A 21,895-nucleotide genomic window follows, 5' to 3' on the forward strand; every position below is an offset into this window, starting at 1 on the left:
TCACAATTTGTAGAACGTTACCCTCTCGTTTCTTATTCAGTCTTTTTCTCATGGTCAATTCTCCATCAGTTGTTCCTTCGCAGAGATCCGATTGGATGACTAGTCCGAATCTTTTGCAAATGGAGCGAATACCATGACACTTTTAAAATTACAGATTACACATGTCCTGTGGATACACATTATGAGTTTTCAATGCAGCTGTTCCCATTGCCTTCTGACTCGTCATCCCGTTGATTATTGCGGATTCTTCTGCCTTTTAGGTGCAGTTTCCCACCTCAAGGGCAAGACAGGGCCCTGATCCTCTGTTTGTTCCTCCACCCTCTTTGACTAGGCCATTGGCAGAACAAGGGTGACATGTCGGAAGTCTTCGACTGCCATTCCAGATGACTTTTATTCACAATTGCGTAGTGACTTTGAACATGGGACCGAGAACGTTTTGGTTACCTCCTAGACCTTTGGTGTTTATAAACATCGAGAATTTCCAGTAGTGTTACTTTTCTGACTTTTGTTTATCTAAGGACAACTTCACATTTAACACCGTAAGAATGATATCCTTTTCGACCACGTTGAGCAAAGATAGACTCTTCTTTTTTTCAGGTCTCCAGCGCTCTCACGCTTAGTCAGTCTACCTTACTGACCTACATATGATTTGCCACACAGCTTCCAAGAAATCGTATAAATTCACTCTGTTCTCAAGGTGGAATCTTGTCATTACTTTTGGACAAAATGTGGGCAACAGTATTCTTAGTATAAAAGCTGGAGTATTCTCCCTTCTGTCACCACCCTCGCCCCAACCCCAACCCCGTTTCTGGCCTGTTCATTATTTTCCCCAGTTTGACCACATAACGTAGTAGTCTGTACGATTAATCGCTTGCACGAAGTTTGCGGCTTTTTTTTTTTTTTTTTTTTTTTTTTGGAAAACGGTCTTTGTACAGCTATGAAATCTCGGTGACATTGTATGGGGCATCTGTTTAGCACTATTGTAGAGGTCCCCATTACGACTGACATCAATGCGTTGTAGATCGCTGCACGACAGAAGTTCTTTGTCCACTTCCGTTTACTGTCAGTAATTTCTGGTGACCAAGATGTGTGCAAGATGCAGCTCCCGTCCGGAGAGTGCTTCTGTGGCACTCGTAAGACCTACAGTGCCACGTGCTGTGACGTGCCCGCACATCCTGTCTTTCTCGTGGGCCTCTCGGTGGCGAGCGATGATGACGTCTCAGTTACTTCCACCTCTGTTATATCCAACATGGCAACTCCTCCTCCTCCTTTAATATCACGAGATAAGCAGCCAGATTTGGTAAAGGCTCACACGGATCACTGTAACATAGCAGTTTCTGGAAGTGAAATCTATGTAGAACAATTTACGTCAGGATATTGAGAGACGACAGATAATAAACGCACACATACGCTAGTTTCATTTCTATAAAACTGGAACATTTTATTTCTCAAATTAGAGACCGTTTATTAATCAAAAATCATAGTGAACTGGATGTACCAGACTCTCACTAATTCCTAAGTTGCACGTATTCTTCCTACTACGACAGTATTTGTACAAAAGACCTTCCCAATAACGTCATTTCCTGTTTAAAAGTAGGACACGAGATACAAACACTCCTTCGCAGTTACTTTTAAATCACTTGAACGAAATGATCCACACTGAATGTAAAATACTTCTTATTAAAAGTCATCACCTATTTCGCGGCAACTGAAGACGCATCCCCAGGTGATCTGTGCAAAGAAAAAGGAAAAATTCTTCCTTATTATTTGTAGAAATCACCTGAGGATGCGTCTCCATTTGACGCGAAACTGATTGCGATTTGTAATAGACAGTATTCTACAGGCAGTGCGCATCATTTCGTTCAAGATATCGAAACAAGCTGCGGTTGCCCGCAATTTGAAATAACATACTTTCAACCCTTTCCCTTCGACCCTTTAAACCACCCTCCATGCGATTTTTTTTATTTATAACGTCTTTCATTATAACTTTATGTATCTGTCTCGTTAAGCAGTCACCAATCCGTCTCCCAAAACGCCAGTGCACCTCTTTCGACTCAACTCTTCCTTAAGTGGCTGCACTCTCGTTGCACCACATACCACACCGATAATGACTCTCAGTGATCTTTAATGTAATTTTTTGTACCTCCCATACAGCGTGCCAGCAACGAATCCACAGAATGTCATAGCTCTCTCTCTCTCTCTCTCCCTTTCTCTCTCTCACATTCTATTTACGTCTCTCTATACATGAGCGTATACAAGTTTTAAATATATATAAAATTTATATTTTTCAGATAGCATAAATAATATCATTTACGAAATAAATGAACACACAAAGAAATAATCATTCTCAGTTCCTCTTGTTCGTGGTCCTCTTCCGCCCTTCCTCTTTCCCTTTCGTTTCGTCTACATCTGCATCTAGGTCTATATCACTACTCTCCCATTTCATACTTAAGTGCCCGGCAGGAAGCTCATGAAACCGCCTTCATGCTATTTCTTTACTGTTCCCCTGCTGAAAGTGCGAGGGAGTAACGAACACAGAAATCTGCCCGTGCGAGTTCTTACTCCTTTTATTGCATCGTAATGGTTATTTGTCCCTCTGCAGGTGGACGTCAACAAAGCATCTCGCATCCGGAGGAAGAAGTTGAAGACTGGAATTTCGTGAGAGATCTCAACCCCCCACCCCCACCTTACGTATTGTGTCCTTGGCACTCACTCCCTTACTTCGCGATAGTACAAAAGTAGCTGTTCTCTTTCAAGTTTTTCGGTGTCCTCGGTGAATCCAGTCCAGTAATAATCCAATACCACGCAGCAATACTCAGTAACACGACGGAAAAGCACAGTGTATGAAGCCCTTTTATTGGAAGTGTGGCATCGTCTGAGTGTTCGGCCAACAAAACACCACCTTTGGTTTGCTTGCAGTTCAACATTTTCCACGCTTTAGTTGAATTTAAGTTGTTCGTAATTGTAATTTCTAGGTGTTTAGCTGAACTGACAAACTTTAAATTTCTATGGTTCATCACGTATGCAAAATTTAAAGGAATCCTTTTTACAGATATTGAGTACCTCACATTTTTTATTGTTTAAAGTCGGTGTATAAATGATTTCGGAATTGATGTTACACTTCTGATTACTACAACAGATGTAAAATCAAGAGTCTCTACAAACAATCTAGCAGGCCTGCTAAGTTTGTCCCGTAATTCATTCATATATATAGACTGAAGAGACAAAGAAAGTGGTACACCTGCCAAATATCGCGTTGGTCCCCCGCGAGAACGTAGAATTGCCGCAACACGACGTGTCATGCATTCTACTAATGCCTGAAGCAGCGCCGGAGGGAACTAATACAATGAATCCTGCAGGGATTTCCATAAATCCATAAGAGTATTACGGGACGGAGATCTCTCCTGAAAAGCACGTTGCATGGCATCCCAGATATGTCCAAATAATATTAATGTGCGGTATGTTTGGTGGGCAGCGGTAGTGTTTAAACACAGAAGAGTGTTCCTGGAGCTACTCTATAGCAATTCTGGACGTGTTGGGTGTCGCCATGTCCTGACTGAATTGCTCAAGTCTGTCGGAATGCAAAATGGACATGAATGGATGCAGACAGGGTACTTACGTACATGTCATCTGTCTGAGTCGCATCAAGACGTATCAGGGGTCCCATATCACTCCAAATGCACACGTCTCACACCATCGCAGAGCCTCTACCAGCTTGAACACTGCTATGCTGAGATTCAAGTTCTATGGATTCATGAGGTTGTCTCCATACCCGTACACGTCCATCCGCTCGACGCAATTTGAAACGAGACTCGTCCGACCAGACAATGTATTTCCAATCGTCAACAGTCCAGTGTCAGTGTTGAAGGGCCCACCCACGCGTAAAGCTTTGTGTCGTGTAGTCAGTAAGGGTACACGATTGGGCCTTCGGCTCCGAAAGCCCATATCGATGATGTTTCGTTGAATGGTTCGCACGCTGACACTTGTTGATGACGTAGCATTGAAATCTGCAAAAATTTACTGAAGGGTTGCAATTCTGTCACTCCGAATTATTCTCTTCAGTCGTCGTTGGTCCTATTCTTGCAGGATCCTTTTTCGGCCGCAGCGATGTCGGAGATTTGTGTTACCGGATTCCTGATATTCACGGTACACTCGTGGAATGCTCCTACGGGAAAATCCCCACTTCATCGCTACCTTGGAGATGCTGTGTCCATCGCTCATGCGCCGATTATAATACCACATTCAAAGTCACTTAAATTTTCATAACCTACCATTGTAGCAGCAGTAAGCGATCTGAGAACTGCGCCAGACCCTTGTGGTCTTATAAAGGTTTTGCCGATCGCAGCGCCATATTCCGAGTGTTTACATATCTCTGTATTTGAATACGCATGCCTATACCAGTTTCTTCACTGGGGGACTGCGTCTATATTCCCTACTCATGGAATTTTATTAGAAGTCGCTTATGAGGAACGGTGTTGAAGGCCTTCAGGAAACCTGTAAATATGAGATCTACTTACGGCGCCCCGTCGATACCACTGGTTACTTGCTGTGAATGAAACTTCTTATGTTTCACCTTGCAGTCGCACAACTGCGACTATAATACCCAGTCACCGAATTTTATTTAGTCGCTTACGAGGAACCGTAACGAAAGCCTTCTGGAAACCTATAAATATGAGCTTAACCTAGTGTGCGTTGTCGATATCATTGATTACTTACTGTGAATGAAGCTCTGCTTCTGCTCCAGAAGAACAATATTTTCTGAACCAGCCCTACGTGTCTCGTTTTCATCGAGGTACTCCCCGTCCCATTTTTCCTCGGCAGTCACAGAACTGCGGCCATGTCAAGTCTACCGGCTGCTGTAAGCTATATACGCCACTGCTCACTGCGTTAAATGTGTACTAGTTATATCTGAACTGCCTGGCACACGGTGGCAACCGTATGTGCAATGTGTTAGCAATCAGAAGCTGACTGTATTTTTCGAGTACCCAATTACCTGAAAAATCTGCGAGAATATAACGCGCTGCTTGCGCTGCAACAGGATATGCACTGAGAGAGAGAGAGAGAGAGAGAGAGAGAGAGAGAGAGAGGGAGAGAGAGAGAGAGAAAGAGAAACCTGAGGGAGATATAAATGAAACTAGTGGACGTAAAACCAGTAGAATGGCTAAAAGATAGGAGAGCCGTTAGTTGGCTCAAAAGTTGAGCGGAATACAAAAATATGAGAGAGCAGGAGCAGCGCAGAGCGCGGTTATGAAATGTTTTTGGGTCTGAATCGCGAGCCGCGCGGCTTGCTCCTCATACACGAGCAACAATTTCAGCCGACGGCCTCTGACGCAATTACGAATGCGGCGCGCTACCGCGATGCGCTGGCGCCACTGTTGGTGGCGCGAGGCGAGTGGCGAACTCTGTAGCGGTGGCGGTCGCCTCAATATTTCAGCGCGCCGCGCGCCGCGCTCATATGCTGCAGCAGAGTGGCGGGGCAGCCAGCGGCTTTCGCTTCGTGCCTCGTTGCTGTCGCCGTGTTAACCGGCCGGCTGGCCCGCCCACACCGGTACAGCCTCCCTGCCACACGGCGCTGCTGTCCGCGTCCGGAAGAACACCGGTCAACATACAGGGGGGCGGATAGACGTGTGTGCATCGGCAACCCACTCGGTCGTAAGTGGCCAGTGATCAGTCCACTGCACGGTTGGATAACTCTGATCTTCGGGGCCTTGAGCATACTCTGAAAAATCGTCTTTAGGCGAAAACGTTCGATAGCTTATACGATAGTTTGCTCTACCATCTGGTGAGCAAGATGTCTGAGACAGGCGAAATACCCTCAGACTTCAAGAAGAATATAATAATTCCAATCCCAAAGAAAGCAGGTGTTGACAGATGTGAAAATTACCGAACTATCAGTTTAATAAGTCACAGCTGCAAAATACTAACGCGAATTCGTTACAGACGAATGGAAAAGCTGGTAGAAGCGGACCTCGGGGAAGATCAGTTTGGATTCCGTAGAAATGTTGGAACACGTGAGGCAGTACTAACCTTACGACTTATCTTAGAAGAAAGATTAAGAAAAGGCAAACCTACGTTTCTAGCATTTGTAGACTTAGAGAAAGCTTTTCACAATGTTAACTGGAATACTCTCTTTCAAATTCTGAAGCTGGCAGGGGTAAAATACAGGGAGCGAAAGGCTATTTACAATTTGTACAGAAACCAGATGGCAGTTATAAGAGTCGAGGGGCATGAAAGGGAAGTAGTGGTTGGGAAAGCAGTGAGACAGGGTTGTAGCCTCTCCCCGATGTTATTCAATCTGTATATTGAGCAAGCAGTAAAGGAAACAAAAGAAAAATTCGGAGTAGGTATTAAAATTCGTGGAGAAGAAGTAAAAACTTTGAGGTTCGCCGATGACATTGTAATTGTGTCAGAGACAGCAAAGGACTTGGAAGAGCTGTTGAACGGAATGAACAGTGTCTTGAAAGGAGGATATAAGATGAACATCAACAAAAGCAAAACGAGGATAATGGAATGTAGTCAAATTAAATCGGGTGATGCTGAGGGAATTAGATTAGGAAATGAGTCACTTAAAGTAGTAAAGGAGTTTTGCTATTTAGGGAGTAAAATAACTGATGATGGTCGAAGTAGAGAGGATATGAAATGTAGACTGGCAATGGCAAGGAAATCGTTTCTGAGGAAGAGAAATTTGTTAACATCGAGTATAGATTTAAGTGTGAGGAAGTCGTTTCTGAAAGTATTTGTATGGAGTGTAGCCATGTATGGAAGTGAAACATGGACGATAACTAGTTTGGACAAGAAGAGAATAGAAGCTTCCGAATTGTGGTGCTACAGAAGAATGCTGAAGATAAGGTGGGTAGATCATGTAACTAATGAGGAGGTGTTGAATAGGATTGGGGAGAAGAGACGTTTGTGGCACAACTTGACTAGAAGAAGGGATCGGTTGGTAGGACATGTTTTGAGGCATCAAGGAATCACAAATTTAGCATTGGAGGGCAGCGCGGAGGGTAAAAATCGTAGAGGGAGACCAAGAGATGAATACACTAAGCAGATTCAGAGGGATGTAGGTTGCAGTAAGTACTGGGAGATGAAGAAGCTTGCACAGGATAGAGTAGGATAGAGATAGAGAGCTGCATCAAACCAGTCTCAGGACTGAAGACCACAACAACAACAACAACAGCTTATACGTGAGGCAGGATTATGCATTATTTGCTTCAATAATGCTTCATCGCATGGGTAAGAAAAACTACACTGCAAGTATGAATTAAAAAATGCCTTCACTTACATATTTTTCTGTTTTATTAACCCTAGGACGCCCAAGCCTTTTTTTCTAACTTGGATGCCTAAGGGGGGGGGGGGGGGGGGGTTCGGTGACCCAACAGGTATTAAATAAGTTTACTGACGAGAAATTACAACTTTCAAAATGGTTTATGTATTTTAACTGAGGCATCGGTTTATAAATGTTACTAATTGTTATAAATATGGGATTGAGTGAAAAAAATTGACGTATTACAATACAAAATACAGATGTGTTCGTATATAATAGACTACTCTGAGCCCTCAACTTCAAGGCAAGAGACACACTTCACAATTTTTTCTGAATGTGTGTTACACACATGTTTATGACACTGTCCACAATACTGTTTTGGTTTACTTAGATTGTTGTACTTCTGCTTCTTTGTTTCAGCTTTTCTTACACAAATATGGCACTGACATTTCCCTGCAGGAGGCTGACCTGCTTCTGTTGTCACTTCTTTGATTTTCTTTTTGTAGAATAGTCTCCATTGATTGACCAATTTGGTTAGATAACCCTCTTGCATTCGCACTTCTTTCTTCTACCTGCAATTTCACTAGTTCCATCCCAGCTTGCAGTAGATGAAGTTTCCGTTTGTTGTGTTTCTTTTTATTCCATCTTGGATGTTGATGGATGAATATGGTGGTTGCATTGATAGCACAAATGTCGATGAGAGACTAAAATAGAGATAGAGGCCATCTCTTTGATCCCCTCTTGCAGGTGTACATACTCTCCATTTGATCTATGACATCAATTCCACCTTTAGTGGAATTATAATATGCATTTATCTCGGTTTTATTTTTCTCTCCTCCAACAGTGCCTTTATCTTGGTGCAGTGTTAACAACATCATTAAGTTTTTACTTGGTTTCGTTTTGCTGTGTAGGACACGAAAGTTACTGGAGGCCTACGTGTTGGGAACTGCACCAACTCACTGCAAGTTTACAAGATAAATAACAGCTGACTGACATCAACAATCACTTCCTCTGAAAATAAACCGATTGTTGTGAATATCAAGAATACCAACCAACAAAAACTAACTTGCATTGTTGTAGAGATGAGAAATATGAAATCCTACTAAGGGAAATTTTCTATGCCATGGGGGGGGGGGGGGGGTTGTTGGACCCATAATAAGTTTATTTATTTTTCTTTGAAAGCAGGAATTTTCTACAAAATATATATACACTAACGTTTCATAAAATAGCCAACAAACAATAACTCAAAGGGAATATGTAGTATGAAAGTTACTTGGGCAAAAGCAGGGGACAAAAAGATTGTGGGTTCAACGAAACCCCCCCCCCCCCCCCGCCTTAGGCGCCCTAGGGTTAAATCTACGACGCATTTCGGGCCCTGAGCGACCATCGTTGTAAGTTGTCTCAAAACATCGCTTATTTTTGCTCTTGAATAAGGTGAAATGCATGTTCCTGTCATGAAAAGGTTATGTTAGGTTAGGTAGTTACGAATTCCGTTAAGTCAGTTGCGGAAAATATGTGTGAAACAGTGGAACTTACCACATCATCCAAGAAAACCTTTTCTCAGTTTTTTAACACCATCATACAGTGGTTACTCCATCCGCTTCATGCATCTCACTTTTCACTCAAGAGGCACGTGTTGCATACACATTTTTGTAAACACTTCAAGAGAAGTTGTTGTCCGCCCCGGGTAGCTCAATGGTCACCGTGACGATTTGTCAGTCCTCTGGGCCTGGGTTCGATTCCCGGCTGGGTCGGGGAGTTTACTCCGCCCAGGGACTGGGTGTTGTGCTTTCCTCATCATCCTCCTATCATCCTCATCGTCTGCAGGTCGCCGAAGTGGCGGCAAATTGAAAGACCGCCACCCGGCGAACGGCCTGCCCCACGGGGCCCCTAGCCATACGATTAAATAAGTAAGAGAAGTTGTTGTACGTGGTGTGATCAAAGATAAAATAATGTGTAGCGCAAGAGGTCTAATTGTTAAACAGTTAACATATGCAGGGAATAACTTTAGGATACGTCTTTAAAAGTTACTAAAATAGCTGTGTCTTGCGAAATCTGTCCATTAATTTAATACACATTCTGGTTTTTTGATGCTATGGAGGTATATCTCCAGTTGTTCTAATAGCTTTAGGGTGTTACCATTGGCTTCATTATGCAGTCCTGCCAAATGGTTTTCTAGATTGTTGATGATATGTTTAGTTTCCAACGTATGTTGTGCAACAACTGATTTTTCGTAGTGGATGAGCCTTAAAGCATTTAAACGTTCTTGAAAACGGTTTTCGAAGTTTCTGCCTGTTTTCCTATATAACAAGCAGGACGACTGTGGCATGATACTTTGTACACTCCACTGCTGTTGAGTTTGTTCCTAACTTATTATTACTATCAAGCATTTTCTAATCTCAATCACTACAGTTCCCTAAAGCATGTGAGCTAGAACACCTGTTGTATGCTACTCTGTAGGTTGGCTGTTGTGATGTGTTTAAATGCGGAGAAAATCTATGCCACATTGACACGACGAAGAGAACAATAATGAATCCAAATGTTAGAAATACACTCCTGGAAATGGAAAAAATAACACATTGACACCGGTGTGTCAGACCCACCATACTTGCTCCGGACACTGCGAGAGGGCTGTACAAGCAATGTTCACACGCACGGCACAGCGGACACACCAGGAACCGCGGTGTTGGCCGTCGAATGGCGCTAGCTGCGCAGCATTTGTGCACCGCCGCCGTCAATGTCAGCCAGTTTGCCGTGGCATACGGAGCTCCATCGCAGTCTTTAACACTGGTAGCATGCCGCGACAGCGTGGACGTGAACCGTATGTGCAGTTGACGGACTTTGAGCGAGGGCGAATAGTGGGCATGCGGGAGGCCGGGTGGACGTACCGCCGAATTGCTCAACACGTGGGGCGTGAGGTCTCCGCAGTACATCGATGTTGTCGCCAGTGGTCGGCAGAAGGTGCACGTGCCCGTCGACCTGGGACCGGACCGCAGCGACGCACGGATGCACGCCAAGACCGTAGGATCCTACGCAGTGCCGTAGGGGACCGCACCGCCACTTCCCAGCAAATTACGGACACTGTTGCTCCTGGGGTATCGGCGAGGACCATTCGCAACCGTCTCCATGAAGCTGGGCTGCGGTCCCGCACACCGTTAGGCCGTCTTCCGCTCACGCCCCAACATCGTGCAGCCCGCCTCCAGTGGTGTCGCGACAGGCGTGAATGGAGGGACGAATGGAGACGTGTCGTCTTCAGCGATGAGAGTCGCTTCTGCCTTGGTGCCAATGATGGTCGTATGCGTGTTTGGCGCCGTGCACGTGAGCGCCACAATCAGGACTGCATACGACCGAGGCACACAGGGCCAACACCCGGCATCATGGTGTGGGGAGCGATCTCCTACACTGGCCGTACACCACTGGTGATCGTCGAGGGGACACTGAATAGTGCACGGTACATCCAAACCGTCATCGAACCCATCGTTCTACCATTCCTAGACCGGCAAGGTAACGTGCTGCTCCAACAGGACAATGCACGTCCGCATGTATCCCGTGCCACCCAACGTGCTCTAGAAGGTGTAAGTCAACTACCCTGGCCAGCAAGATCTCCGGATCTGTCCCCCATTGAGCATGTTTGGGACTGGATGAAGCGTCGTCTCACGCGGTCTGCAAGTCCAGCACGAACGCTGGTCCAACCGAGGCGCCAGGTGGAAATGGCATGGCAAGCCGTTCCACAGGACTACATCCAGGATCTCTACGATCGTCTCCATGGGAGAATAGCAGCCTGCATTGCTGCGAAAGGTGGATATACACTGTACTAGTGCCGACATTGTGCATGCTCTGTTGCCTGTGTCTATGTGCCTGTGGTTCTGTCAGTGTGATCATGTGATGTATCTGACACCAGGAATGTGTCAATAAAGCTTCCCCTTCCTGGGACAATGAATTCACGGTGTTCTTATTTCAATTTCCAGGAGTGTATATGTATAATTATACAATTTTTTTATATATCACAGACCGTATCTAGCATGAATATGCGAAACACCTTTGGTACACATACACTACCAGCCATTAAAATTACTACACCAATAAGACATGCAGATAATAAACGGGTATTCATTGGACAAATATATTATACTAGGACTGACATATGATTACATTTTCACGCAATTTGGGTGACAGGTCCTGAGAAATCAGTACCCAGAAAAACCACTTCTGGCCGTAATAACGTTCTCGATAAGCCTGGGCATTGAGTCATACAGAGCTTGGATGGCGTATAGAGGTACAGCTTCCCATGCAGCTTCAACACGATACCACAGTTCATCGAGAGTAGTGACTGGCTTATTGTGACGAGCCAGTTGCTCGGCCACCATTGACCAGACGTTTTCAATTGGTGAGAGATCTGGAGAATGCGCTGGCCAGGGCAGCAGTCGAACATCTTCTGTATCCAGGAAGGCCCGTACTGGACCTGCAACGGGTCGTAACACATCTGAAATGTAACGTCCACTGTTCAAAGTGCCGTCAATGCGAACAAGAGGTGACCGAGACGTGTAACCAATGGCACCCCATACCATCACGCCGGGTGATACGCCAGTATCGCGATGACGAATACACGCTTCCCATGTGCGTTCACCGCGATGTCGCCAAACACGGATGCGACCATCATGATGCTGTAAACAGAACCTGGACTCATCCGAAAAAATGTTTTGCCATTCGTGCAACCAAGTTCGACGTTGAGTACACCATAGCAGGCGCTCCTATGTGTGATGCAGCGTCTAGGGTAACCGCAGCTATGGCCTCCGAGCTGATAATCCATGCTGCTGTAAACGTCGTAGAACTGTTCGTGCAGATGGTTGTTGTCTTGAAAACGTCCCCATCTGTTGGCTCAGGGATCGAGACGTGCCTGCATGACCCGTTACAGCCATGCGGATAAGATGCCTGTCATCTCGACTGCTAGTGATACGAGGCCATCGGGATCCAGCACGGCGTTCCGTATTACTGTCACAGTCATTGGATCTCGACCAACGCGAGCAGCAATGTCGCGATACGATAAACCGCAGTCGCGATAGGCTACAATCCGACCATTATCAAAGTCGGAAACGTCATGGTATGCATTTCTCCTCCTTACACGAGGCATCACAACCACATTTCATCAGGCAACGCCGGTCATCTGCTGTTTGTGTATGAGAAATCGGTTGGAAACTTTCCTCATGTCAGCACGTTGTAGGTGTCGCCACGGGCGACAACCTTGTGCGAATGCTCTGAAAAGCAAACCATTTGCATATCACAGTATCTTCTTCCTGTCGGTTAAATTTCGCGCCTGTAACACGTCATGTTCGTGGTGTAGAAATTTTATTGGCCAGTAGTGTAAATAAAACTTTAAACTGCAAGAGACGGAAATTTTTCTTGTCTATGTAATGAAGCATTAGTGACGTAGTTGTGTATAGTATATTGTAACTGCGTGTTACTATTTCATCCACATTAGCGGGAAGCTGTTATAGTTCATTAAAGGTGGTAATTACACGACATCGTTATAAAGTAAAAAGTCGATTTGACAGGGTGGCATCATAACAGAAATGTGACAACACAGTAAGAAATAACATTTTAAGACTATGTTGTACTTTGGTAAAAATTTGATGTATACACTCGATGCCTAATACAATGAACTCTAAATAATTTTGATGCCTCCTGGCACTCTATGATATTTCCAGAATAACTGATGCTATTATTGTAGACTATCTTGTTTCTTCATAAATAGCGAACGCTAAGTAGAAAGTAGTCTTCAGTGTACAGTACTGAGCTGGCTGGAGGCACTAAGGCGGACTGTTGAACTGTGTGATCGTAACCGTCTCAGTGTCTGTGCAGAAGACAAGTGCCATCACTTCTGTCTCCACGCTGTTCATTTTTGGAGCACAACATACGACCAGCTTAGAGACAGAAGTGATGACACTTTCTGCAGGACCTGAGCATCATTTTTCAGGACAATGCTCAAGCACGTACAGTGCAAGCTGTTACTGATTTGTTTGGCGGATGGGGCTGCTAAGTGCTATACCACCTACTGCACTCTCCTGACTTAAGCCCTCGTGAGTTTACCTCGATTTATAAACTGAAAGAAACACTTCACGGCATTCGCTTCAGAACTGCTACAAATTCGTCGGGCAATAGACCGCGCCGCTCGAACTGTCAACACAACTGGCGCTGTTAAGAGTATCCTACGACTTCCACGTCACTGGCAACGGGTTATACACAATTCTGGTGACTACCTTGAAGGTTAGTGAAACTTTGAATCACGTATCTGTTCTTTACCAGCTGTAAATAAATAATTGCCACTATTAAAGTTCCAAACCTCGTACAAACATTAAATTCAGGTGACGGCAAAACTTGTGCAAAGCACAACGAGAATGAAAGGGGTTGCTTGTCTGAAAGTAACACAGTTAGGATTTAAATCAGAGCGTTCACAGCGAAAACAGTACTGACCCAGAGTGTTGTACATGTGCTTTATGGGCTCAATTTGTGCTGGACTGTCATGTTTCTTGTTTATGGTTTACACTGCCTTTCTACTTCTTCTCCCCTACAACCGCTTTCTAGTCCCTGAATCTCCCTTTACATACGGAATTCTCTGTTAAGTATGATCATATGCTTTTGCTGTCTCTTCATTCTCTGCTTGCGTCATCGGCACATATATATGTACTGTTACTTGCGGTGTTTGTTTTGCTGTCCATTCTGAGAGGACGATGCTATCTCTGAAGTGTTCATAGTAACTCACTCCCTGCTCTACCTTCCTATTTATAACGAATTCTACTCGTTATTCAATTTTCTGTTGCTGTTGATATCACCCTATGCTCATTTGACCAGAAACCTTTGTCTTATTTCCACTATCCTTTACTGACAAACACTTCATGTAAACTGACTCCCTGCGTTTTCCCCTTCAGGTTTTCTAGCCGCCCTACCACGTTTAAATGTATGACATCAACGCACCAATTCGGAGGGTGTTATCCTTTCGTTAGTTAGTTACTCTTTTTCTCATGGTCGTCTCCTCCTTGGCAGTCCCTTCCCGGAGTTCCGAATGGGGAACTACTCCGGGATCTTTTGCCAATGAAGAGATCATCATGACACCTATATGTCTTTAGTGCTGTGGTTTCCGTTTCCTCCCACATCCTCATGCCATTAATCATTGCTGATTCTTTCGCCATTTAAGAGCAGCTTCCCAGCCTGAGTGCAAGAGAGTGTCCTGAACGCCTGTCAGAACCTCCGCTCTCTTTTACAAGGCTGTTGGCAGAGCGAGGGGGTCTTCGTACCCTGGAAGTTGTTGGCCGCCACTGCTGGTGACTTGTATTCAAAGTTTACGCAGTGTTGAGGTTGTTTGCAGACGACGCTGTCGTTTGTCGACTAATAAACTCATCAGAAGATCAACAGATTTAGAAAAAATATCTGAATGGTGCTCGAAGTGGCAGTAGACCCTAAATAACGAAAAGTGTGAGGTCATCCACATGAGTACTAAAAGGAACTCGTTCAACTTCGGTTAATCGATAAATCAGTCTATTCTAAAAGCCGTAAATTCAACTAAATACCTAGGTATTACAATTACGATCAACTTAAATTGGAAGGAACACTTAGAAAATGTTGTGGGGAAGGCTAACCAAAGTCTGCGTTTTATTGGCAGGACACTTAGAAAATGTAACAGACCTACTAAGGAGACTGCCTACACTACGCTTGTTCGTCCTCTTTTAGAATACTGCTGCGCAGTGTAGGATCCTTACCAGGTAGGACTGACGGAGTACATCGAAAAAGTTCAAAGATGGGGAGCAGGTTTTGTATTATCGTGAAATATGGGAGAGAGTGTCACAGAAATGATACAGGATTTGGGCTGGAAATCATTAAAAGAAAGGCGTTTTTCGTTGCGATGGAATCTTCTCAGGAAATTCCAATTACCAACTTTCTCCTCCGAATGCGAAAATATTTTGTTGACACCGACCTACATAGGGCGAAAGGATCACCAAGATGAAATAAGGCAAATCAGAGCTCGTACGGAAAGATACAGGTGTTCATTCTTTTCGAGCGGTATACGAGATTGGAATAATAGAGAATTGTGAAGGTGGATCAATGAACCCTCTGCCAGGCACTTAAATGTGATTTGCAGAGTATCCATGTAGATGTAGATGAAGAAGTAGAGGAATATTGTGAAAAGATTGAAGAAATTATAGATAAAGAAGCGAGTAACGCCAGCATAATCGTAATGGTGGATTCGATTGCAGTGATACAAGAAGAAGGGGGAGTGGTAGAAAGTTTTAATGAAAAATAGGAACGACAGGAGGAAAAGCTACTTAATTTCTGCAGAGAAATTCCTCTTGTGATAGGGAATACATCGTTTGAACATTACAGAAGATGAAGACATACATAATATCAAGGCTGAATGATGACAGATAGCAAAATCATATCAGAAATCAAATCAGGTACAAAAACTGCCTAAGTAATGCCAGAGGATACTCTCTACATTGTTCCACAGGCGAGCGCTACGGTCACAGGTTCGAATCCTGCCTCGGGCATGGGTGTGTGTGATGTCCTTAGGTTAGTTGGGTTTAAGTAGTTCTAAGTTCTATGGGACTGATGACCACAGCAGTTAAGTCCCATAGTGCTCAGAGGCATTTTTTGTTCCACACCAACACTCGGGGTGGCAGACATGAAATTAGGTCGAAAAGAATGAGAGGATGAAAGCCGAGAGAAGAATTTGACATAGAGACATTAAAGGAAGAAGGTGAGGCTGCTGAGTTGAAAAATATCGTTTGTGTCATAATGGGATGGAGGGCCCAATGAAGACACTTCAATCGAGATATGGAAGAGAATGGGACAAGACCCTAAGGAATCTGCAGAATAAATTGCAGGTATGAGGAAGTTCGAAAGAATAAGGAAATAATGTGCAACAAAAGCAATGCAGTGTATGGTGGAAGAACGAAAAAAGTGGAAGACTGTAGAAACAGAGGAAGAGAAAAGAATGCACAGAAAGTTGAATAATAGACTAAGGGAAAACAGAACATGCAAGGAAGATATTGATGAAAGAGAGACGTAAATAAATAGAGAAAAGACATTGATGAAAGTGAGACATAAAGAAATAGAGAAACTAGAAAAAGAATGAAAATATGGGATTATGTATATATTAGCTGCTGACCTAGTCTTTGAAGCAAAGAAAAGCAGGACTAGTATGATAATAGAAAGGAGTGATGTTATAATGGTTCATAAAGCGGGAGAAGTGTTAGGGGGATGGCAAGAGTATGCGGAATGCCTATAAGACGTGATCAAAAACCAAACGATACTGAATTAACGGAAAGGTCGAGTGTTATAGAAGAAAACAAAGGATGCTGCGTTTTGGAAGGAGAAGTAGAAGGAGCCTTTAGAGAGGTGAAGAATCATAAAGTAAGACAAATTAGTCAACATACAAAGTTTTCTGGGTTAGGTACCGCGTCATAATGTAAAACCTACTGCTGCTATAGAAGAACCAACGTTTCGGCCACAATTGCAGCGGCCTTCTTCTGGGTCTAACGAGCTGCAATCGTGGCCGAAACGTTGGTTTTTCTATAGCAGCAGTAGGTTTTACATTATGACGCGGTACCTAACCCAGAAAACTTTTATGTCGACTGACTCTGGCCGCGGAAGCCTACGCAATTATATAAGACACATTAATTGATTACCAGCAGAGTTGTTTAATGGCCTTGGGAGTAGTGGTGTGAGACAGTTAACTTATCTATGTAATACGATAGACGAAAAGCTGAATAGCTGGATGACTTTCTCTCAGCAGTAACGATACTGATTGAGAAGAAAAACAATGCCTGGAAATGTGATGGATTTTGAAATATAAGTTTTATTTCGCCAGCAGCTGAAGTTCTACTAAGGGCGATAAATAGAAGACTTCATGGACAACTAGAAACAAGTATTGCAGAGGAAGCGTATGGACTAAAAGAAGGAAAGATACAAGAGACGCATATGGACTGTTGAGAATTATGGGTGAGAGATACACTGGAAGACGAAGAGAAGTTTATACTGTTTTCATTGTCTTGAAGAAAGGCTTTGACTGAGTACAAAGGAATGAATTAATGGTTATTCTAAGGAAGAATGGAGTCTGCTGGAGGGAAAGAAGGCTTATTAAAAATCTAAACCCACAACAGAAAATACGAGTACAGATTGGGACTAAGATGCCAAAGGAAAGCAAAGTTAGGGGGGCGGGGGTGTGAGACAAGGCTACTGTTTGTCCCTGGTGCCGATTAATATATATTTGGAGCATATTATTCAGAAGTGTTTGAAACGAAAAAGGATACTGCAGGTTAGTGATTGGTGGACAAAATTCGACTTGTGGATGATACGGTGTTATTGGCAGAAAGCGAAGAAACTGAAATAGTAAAAGAATTAAGTAAGACCTGTGAGGAATTTGGAAAGAGAATTAATAAGACAAATGTCTGGTGATAGGTCCAGGAAAATTAAGAATAACTATATAGTTAGAAACAGATCCTGTAAGTGCTTTCAAATATCTGGGAAGTATAACGACAGAAGTCATTGGAGGTGAAACCACGTATAGCAGTTATGTAGGAGGCATTTAATAAGAAGAGGATGCTTCTATGTGAGTGCCTGGACAGAGATCCGAGGAAGAGAATGGGGAAATGCAAAAGTGGCATTATACAGAACCGAGACATGCACATTGAGGAAAGAAAAGGAAAGAGGAACAGAAGTGTCTGACATGTGAATTTGGAGGAGGATGGAAGGGATGAAATTGGGTAGGCGAAGTGAGAATTAAGGGGGTGATGAGAAGAGTGAGAGATATCTGAAAGGTTATCAGGAAGAGGTAACAAAATTGGTTTGGACAGTGGATGACAAGAGTTTGCTTACTGATGGATGCTGTGGAAGGAAAAGGACATAGAAGATACCATATGCTGGATAGTGTAAGGAAAGAAAACAATTAGGAGGAAACGAAGGACAGCATGGAGGACTACTTGTAAAGAACTACCATAGCGCAGTCCATTGATGATCATGATTATTATTATTATTACCACTATTTCTTAAGACTGTAAGACTAATTACATAAACTAACAATAATTACCTTTTTCAGATATTAGCAATAATGTCACAGAATGTTGTAGACGTTACACCTTGGGAAACGAACTTATGTACATCAATAAACAAACTAACTGAGAGCACAAAGCCAGCTATGTAACTTCCAATTTCTGCCAGTTCATAAGTAAGGAGTCGAGCAGGCAAATGATTTAGAAACAATAAGTATAGCTGATACATTTAAACTTGGTTGATTTCAAAATTGTTTGTGTGGTATGGGTGAAATAGGTGTCGCTAGGGAGGCAAGCAGTGCGAGAAAGCATATTTTATAGCAAGGCTGTACCAGACTTGTAAATAGCTAGCTTTCTTTTCTGAGAACCAGTTGTAAATAGGACTTGCGAAGCACTTATAATTTCTTCACCAGTATGTAAAGGAAAGCGTATTAGAAACAAGCAACACCAATTGCGCCTTTGACTCATTAGTTCGTGGTTTTCACAAAAAACGGTAAAAACTAAATATAACTTACCTTACATCATTTTATAAATAAAAGTGTTGAAAAATTATTTTTCATTCTTAATTTCTGTTGGCCATTAATGTTGATGAGGAATGCGGAGGGATTTAGCACCGAACGGGTGGAAGGGGGGGGGGGGAGGTATTGGCTTATATGTGATTGAACTCAGGGGTAATGGTTCTACTCAACATATGTGCATAACACAATCACACCTGTAAGTACGCTGTTTAGGTTTATATGTTGGTAACGCCACGTAGCGCTCTGTATGAAAATCACTGACTGTGCTGTGTGCAGTCTCTGGCTGGTTTTCATTGTAGGAATATTCGCTTGTGTAGTGTTGGACGGCTGGATGGGAACAGCGCGTAGCGTTGCACAGTTGGAGGTGAGCTGCCAGCAGTGGAGGATGTTGGGGGGGGGAGATGCCAGAGTTCTGAGATGTTAATACGAGAGGACGATCTGGACGTGTGTCCGCCAGAAAAAGGAAATTTGTAAGACTGGATGTCATGAAGTGATATATATATATATATATATATATATATAGGCGTCCAGGTGGTTGGTAGAGGTAGCACCTTTGCTTGGGGTTGACTCAGTACTGGTCCTCACCACCCCAGGGATGAGCTGAAGAGGTATGCAAGACCTTTCCTCTGAGGAAGCTACGTCCAAGACCGTCCGTGCGTGGTGAAGAGCCACATCCTACACGAGGTGACCCTGTTAACGCAGAACACGGCGGATCTATAGGAGAAAACCTTGAAAAAAAATCTCGCATTCCAAATCCTCAATGCGTCTGTACTCGAGTCGAGCGGCAGCGAGGTCAGCGTCTGTCCATCTAGTAGGTGCGGCTGTATTACATGCTCCAGGAACTGACAATCCCTGGTTCTAAACACCCAGTGGAAACACTGGACCAAAACTTACAAGCTATCATGATTCGTGAGAGTAATGACAGAATTACCCCAGGTGGTAACCAATCCACTCGTCGACAGACGACAACTGGGTTTTCGGATTCTGGGGAACCCGGGCCATCACGATCAGAGTTCTCAAGCAAACTTCGTCCCAAGGTTCCCATGTACATTGGTACCTTTAACATTCAGACCCTAATTCAACCTGGAAAATTACACAACTTCGTAACAGAGCTAGACCAACAAAAAATTAAGATCTTAGCGTTACAAGAAACTAGATTCACGGATGAAAATACAATAGACTATGGAAACTATCGCATCTTCAAGAACAAGACGGACAAACGAATTGCCAATGGTACGCCACTCCTGGGCATGGCATTTGCGGTGCACAGAAATATATTAGACTCAATTAGAGAGGTCTCTTCCATAAATAATCGCCTCATGACCATGCGTATCCAGTGAGCCAACAAGAAATACGCATTGATAAATGTTAATGCACCCACAAACATAGACAACAGAAAACGCCAACTACAAACTGAAAAATTCTGGACTAAACTTGAAGATGTCATGGCCAAAATTCCCCGGGATGATATCAAAATCTTAATGGGAGATTTCAATGCACAAATTGGCAGAGAGAAAGAACATCAAAAAACTGTAGGAAAATATCCAGCACACAGATTCACCAACAGAAACGGACTGAGATTTATTGAACTATGCCAGCAAAATAATCTAAAAATAATGTCTACACCTTTGAGAAAAAAACCTAGAAAACAAAAGACTGGAGGTCCCCCATACAAGAGATCGGCGAATATCAGATTGACCACATTGCCATCTCCTATTTCGTACAGAAAGAGATCCATGATGTCCAAACCCGCAGAGGGGCGAACATTGACTCAGACCACTACTTAACACGCATTAAAGTGAAATTCAACCCAAAAAAATTCTATCCGAAGAAAACACACATGATGAAATTTGACACACGAACAATCAAAGAAACCAATCTGAAGCAGGAGTGGGAAAAGGAACCAGCTGACTCTTGGGAAAAATTTCGAACAAAAATTACAAAGAAGGCAAAAGAACTGATCCCATTGAAAAAGAACACGAAACACCCCTGGTGGGACTCTGGATGTGAAAAAGCGCTGGAAGAAAGAAAGAAAGCCTTTCTGAAGTATAACAGTAAAAAATCCCCAGAAAATCTAGATCACTTCCACAACACCAGAAGACAAGTGGCAAAAACAATCAGACAAGTCAAGAGGAAGTACCTCAAGGAACAGTGTGAGTCTATTGAAGAAAATTTCCGTAACTATAATGTACGAGACTTCTATAAGATCTTTGCTGGGAGAATCAATGGATACGGCTCACGAAATCTATGTTTCAGAAAACCAGATGGAAAACTAGCGCTCACAAATCGGGAAAATTGTGAGGAGCTGGCAAGAAACTTTTCCAGACTCCTCAATTGCCCTGAACCTTCTTCAAGATTCCCTCAAGAAACTGCTATCTACACAAATCCAGAATCCCCACCACCTACACTAGAAGAGATCCAAAGACATATTCATAGACTGGAAAACAACAAGGCATCCGGAGAAGATAATATCACTGCAGAACTACTTAAAAATCTTGGACCAAATTCCCTCAAAGAACTCACTCAAATCATCACAGACATTTGGCAGACAGGAAAACTACCAGAAGATTGGAAATGCGCCCTAATTCATCCACTGCATAAAAAGGGAGACATGGCAGATATAAACAACTATCGAGGAATCTCCCTTCTCCAAGTCACTTATAAAATTCTCTCAGCTTGTCTTCTTCAACGAACACAAGAACAACTCGAACACAGTATTGGTGAATACCAAGCTGGCTTTCGCCCTCACCGATCCTGTGCAGAACAAATTTTCAATTTGAAGACGACACTAAAATACAAAGCAGTCAGAAACAGTCCGATCATTTGTTCCTTTGTTGATTTCGCAAAGGCTTATGATTCAATCGATAGGCAATCTCTCTTTATTATCCTTGAGGAGCTAGGACTCGATCCGAAAACCCTAAACCTTATCGAAGAAACGCTCACAAACACAACTTCTAAGATAAAATTCCTGGGTGAAATATCAGAGCCCTTGCTGATCAAAACCGGCGTCAGACAAGGTGACGGCTTGTCTCCACTCCTCTTCAACCTTGTCTTAGACAAAGTCATCCGAG

This window comes from Schistocerca serialis, chromosome 5 (assembly GCF_023864345.2).
Source record: "Schistocerca serialis cubense isolate TAMUIC-IGC-003099 chromosome 5, iqSchSeri2.2, whole genome shotgun sequence".
NCBI classification, from domain to species: Eukaryota; Metazoa; Arthropoda; class Insecta; order Orthoptera; family Acrididae; genus Schistocerca; species Schistocerca serialis.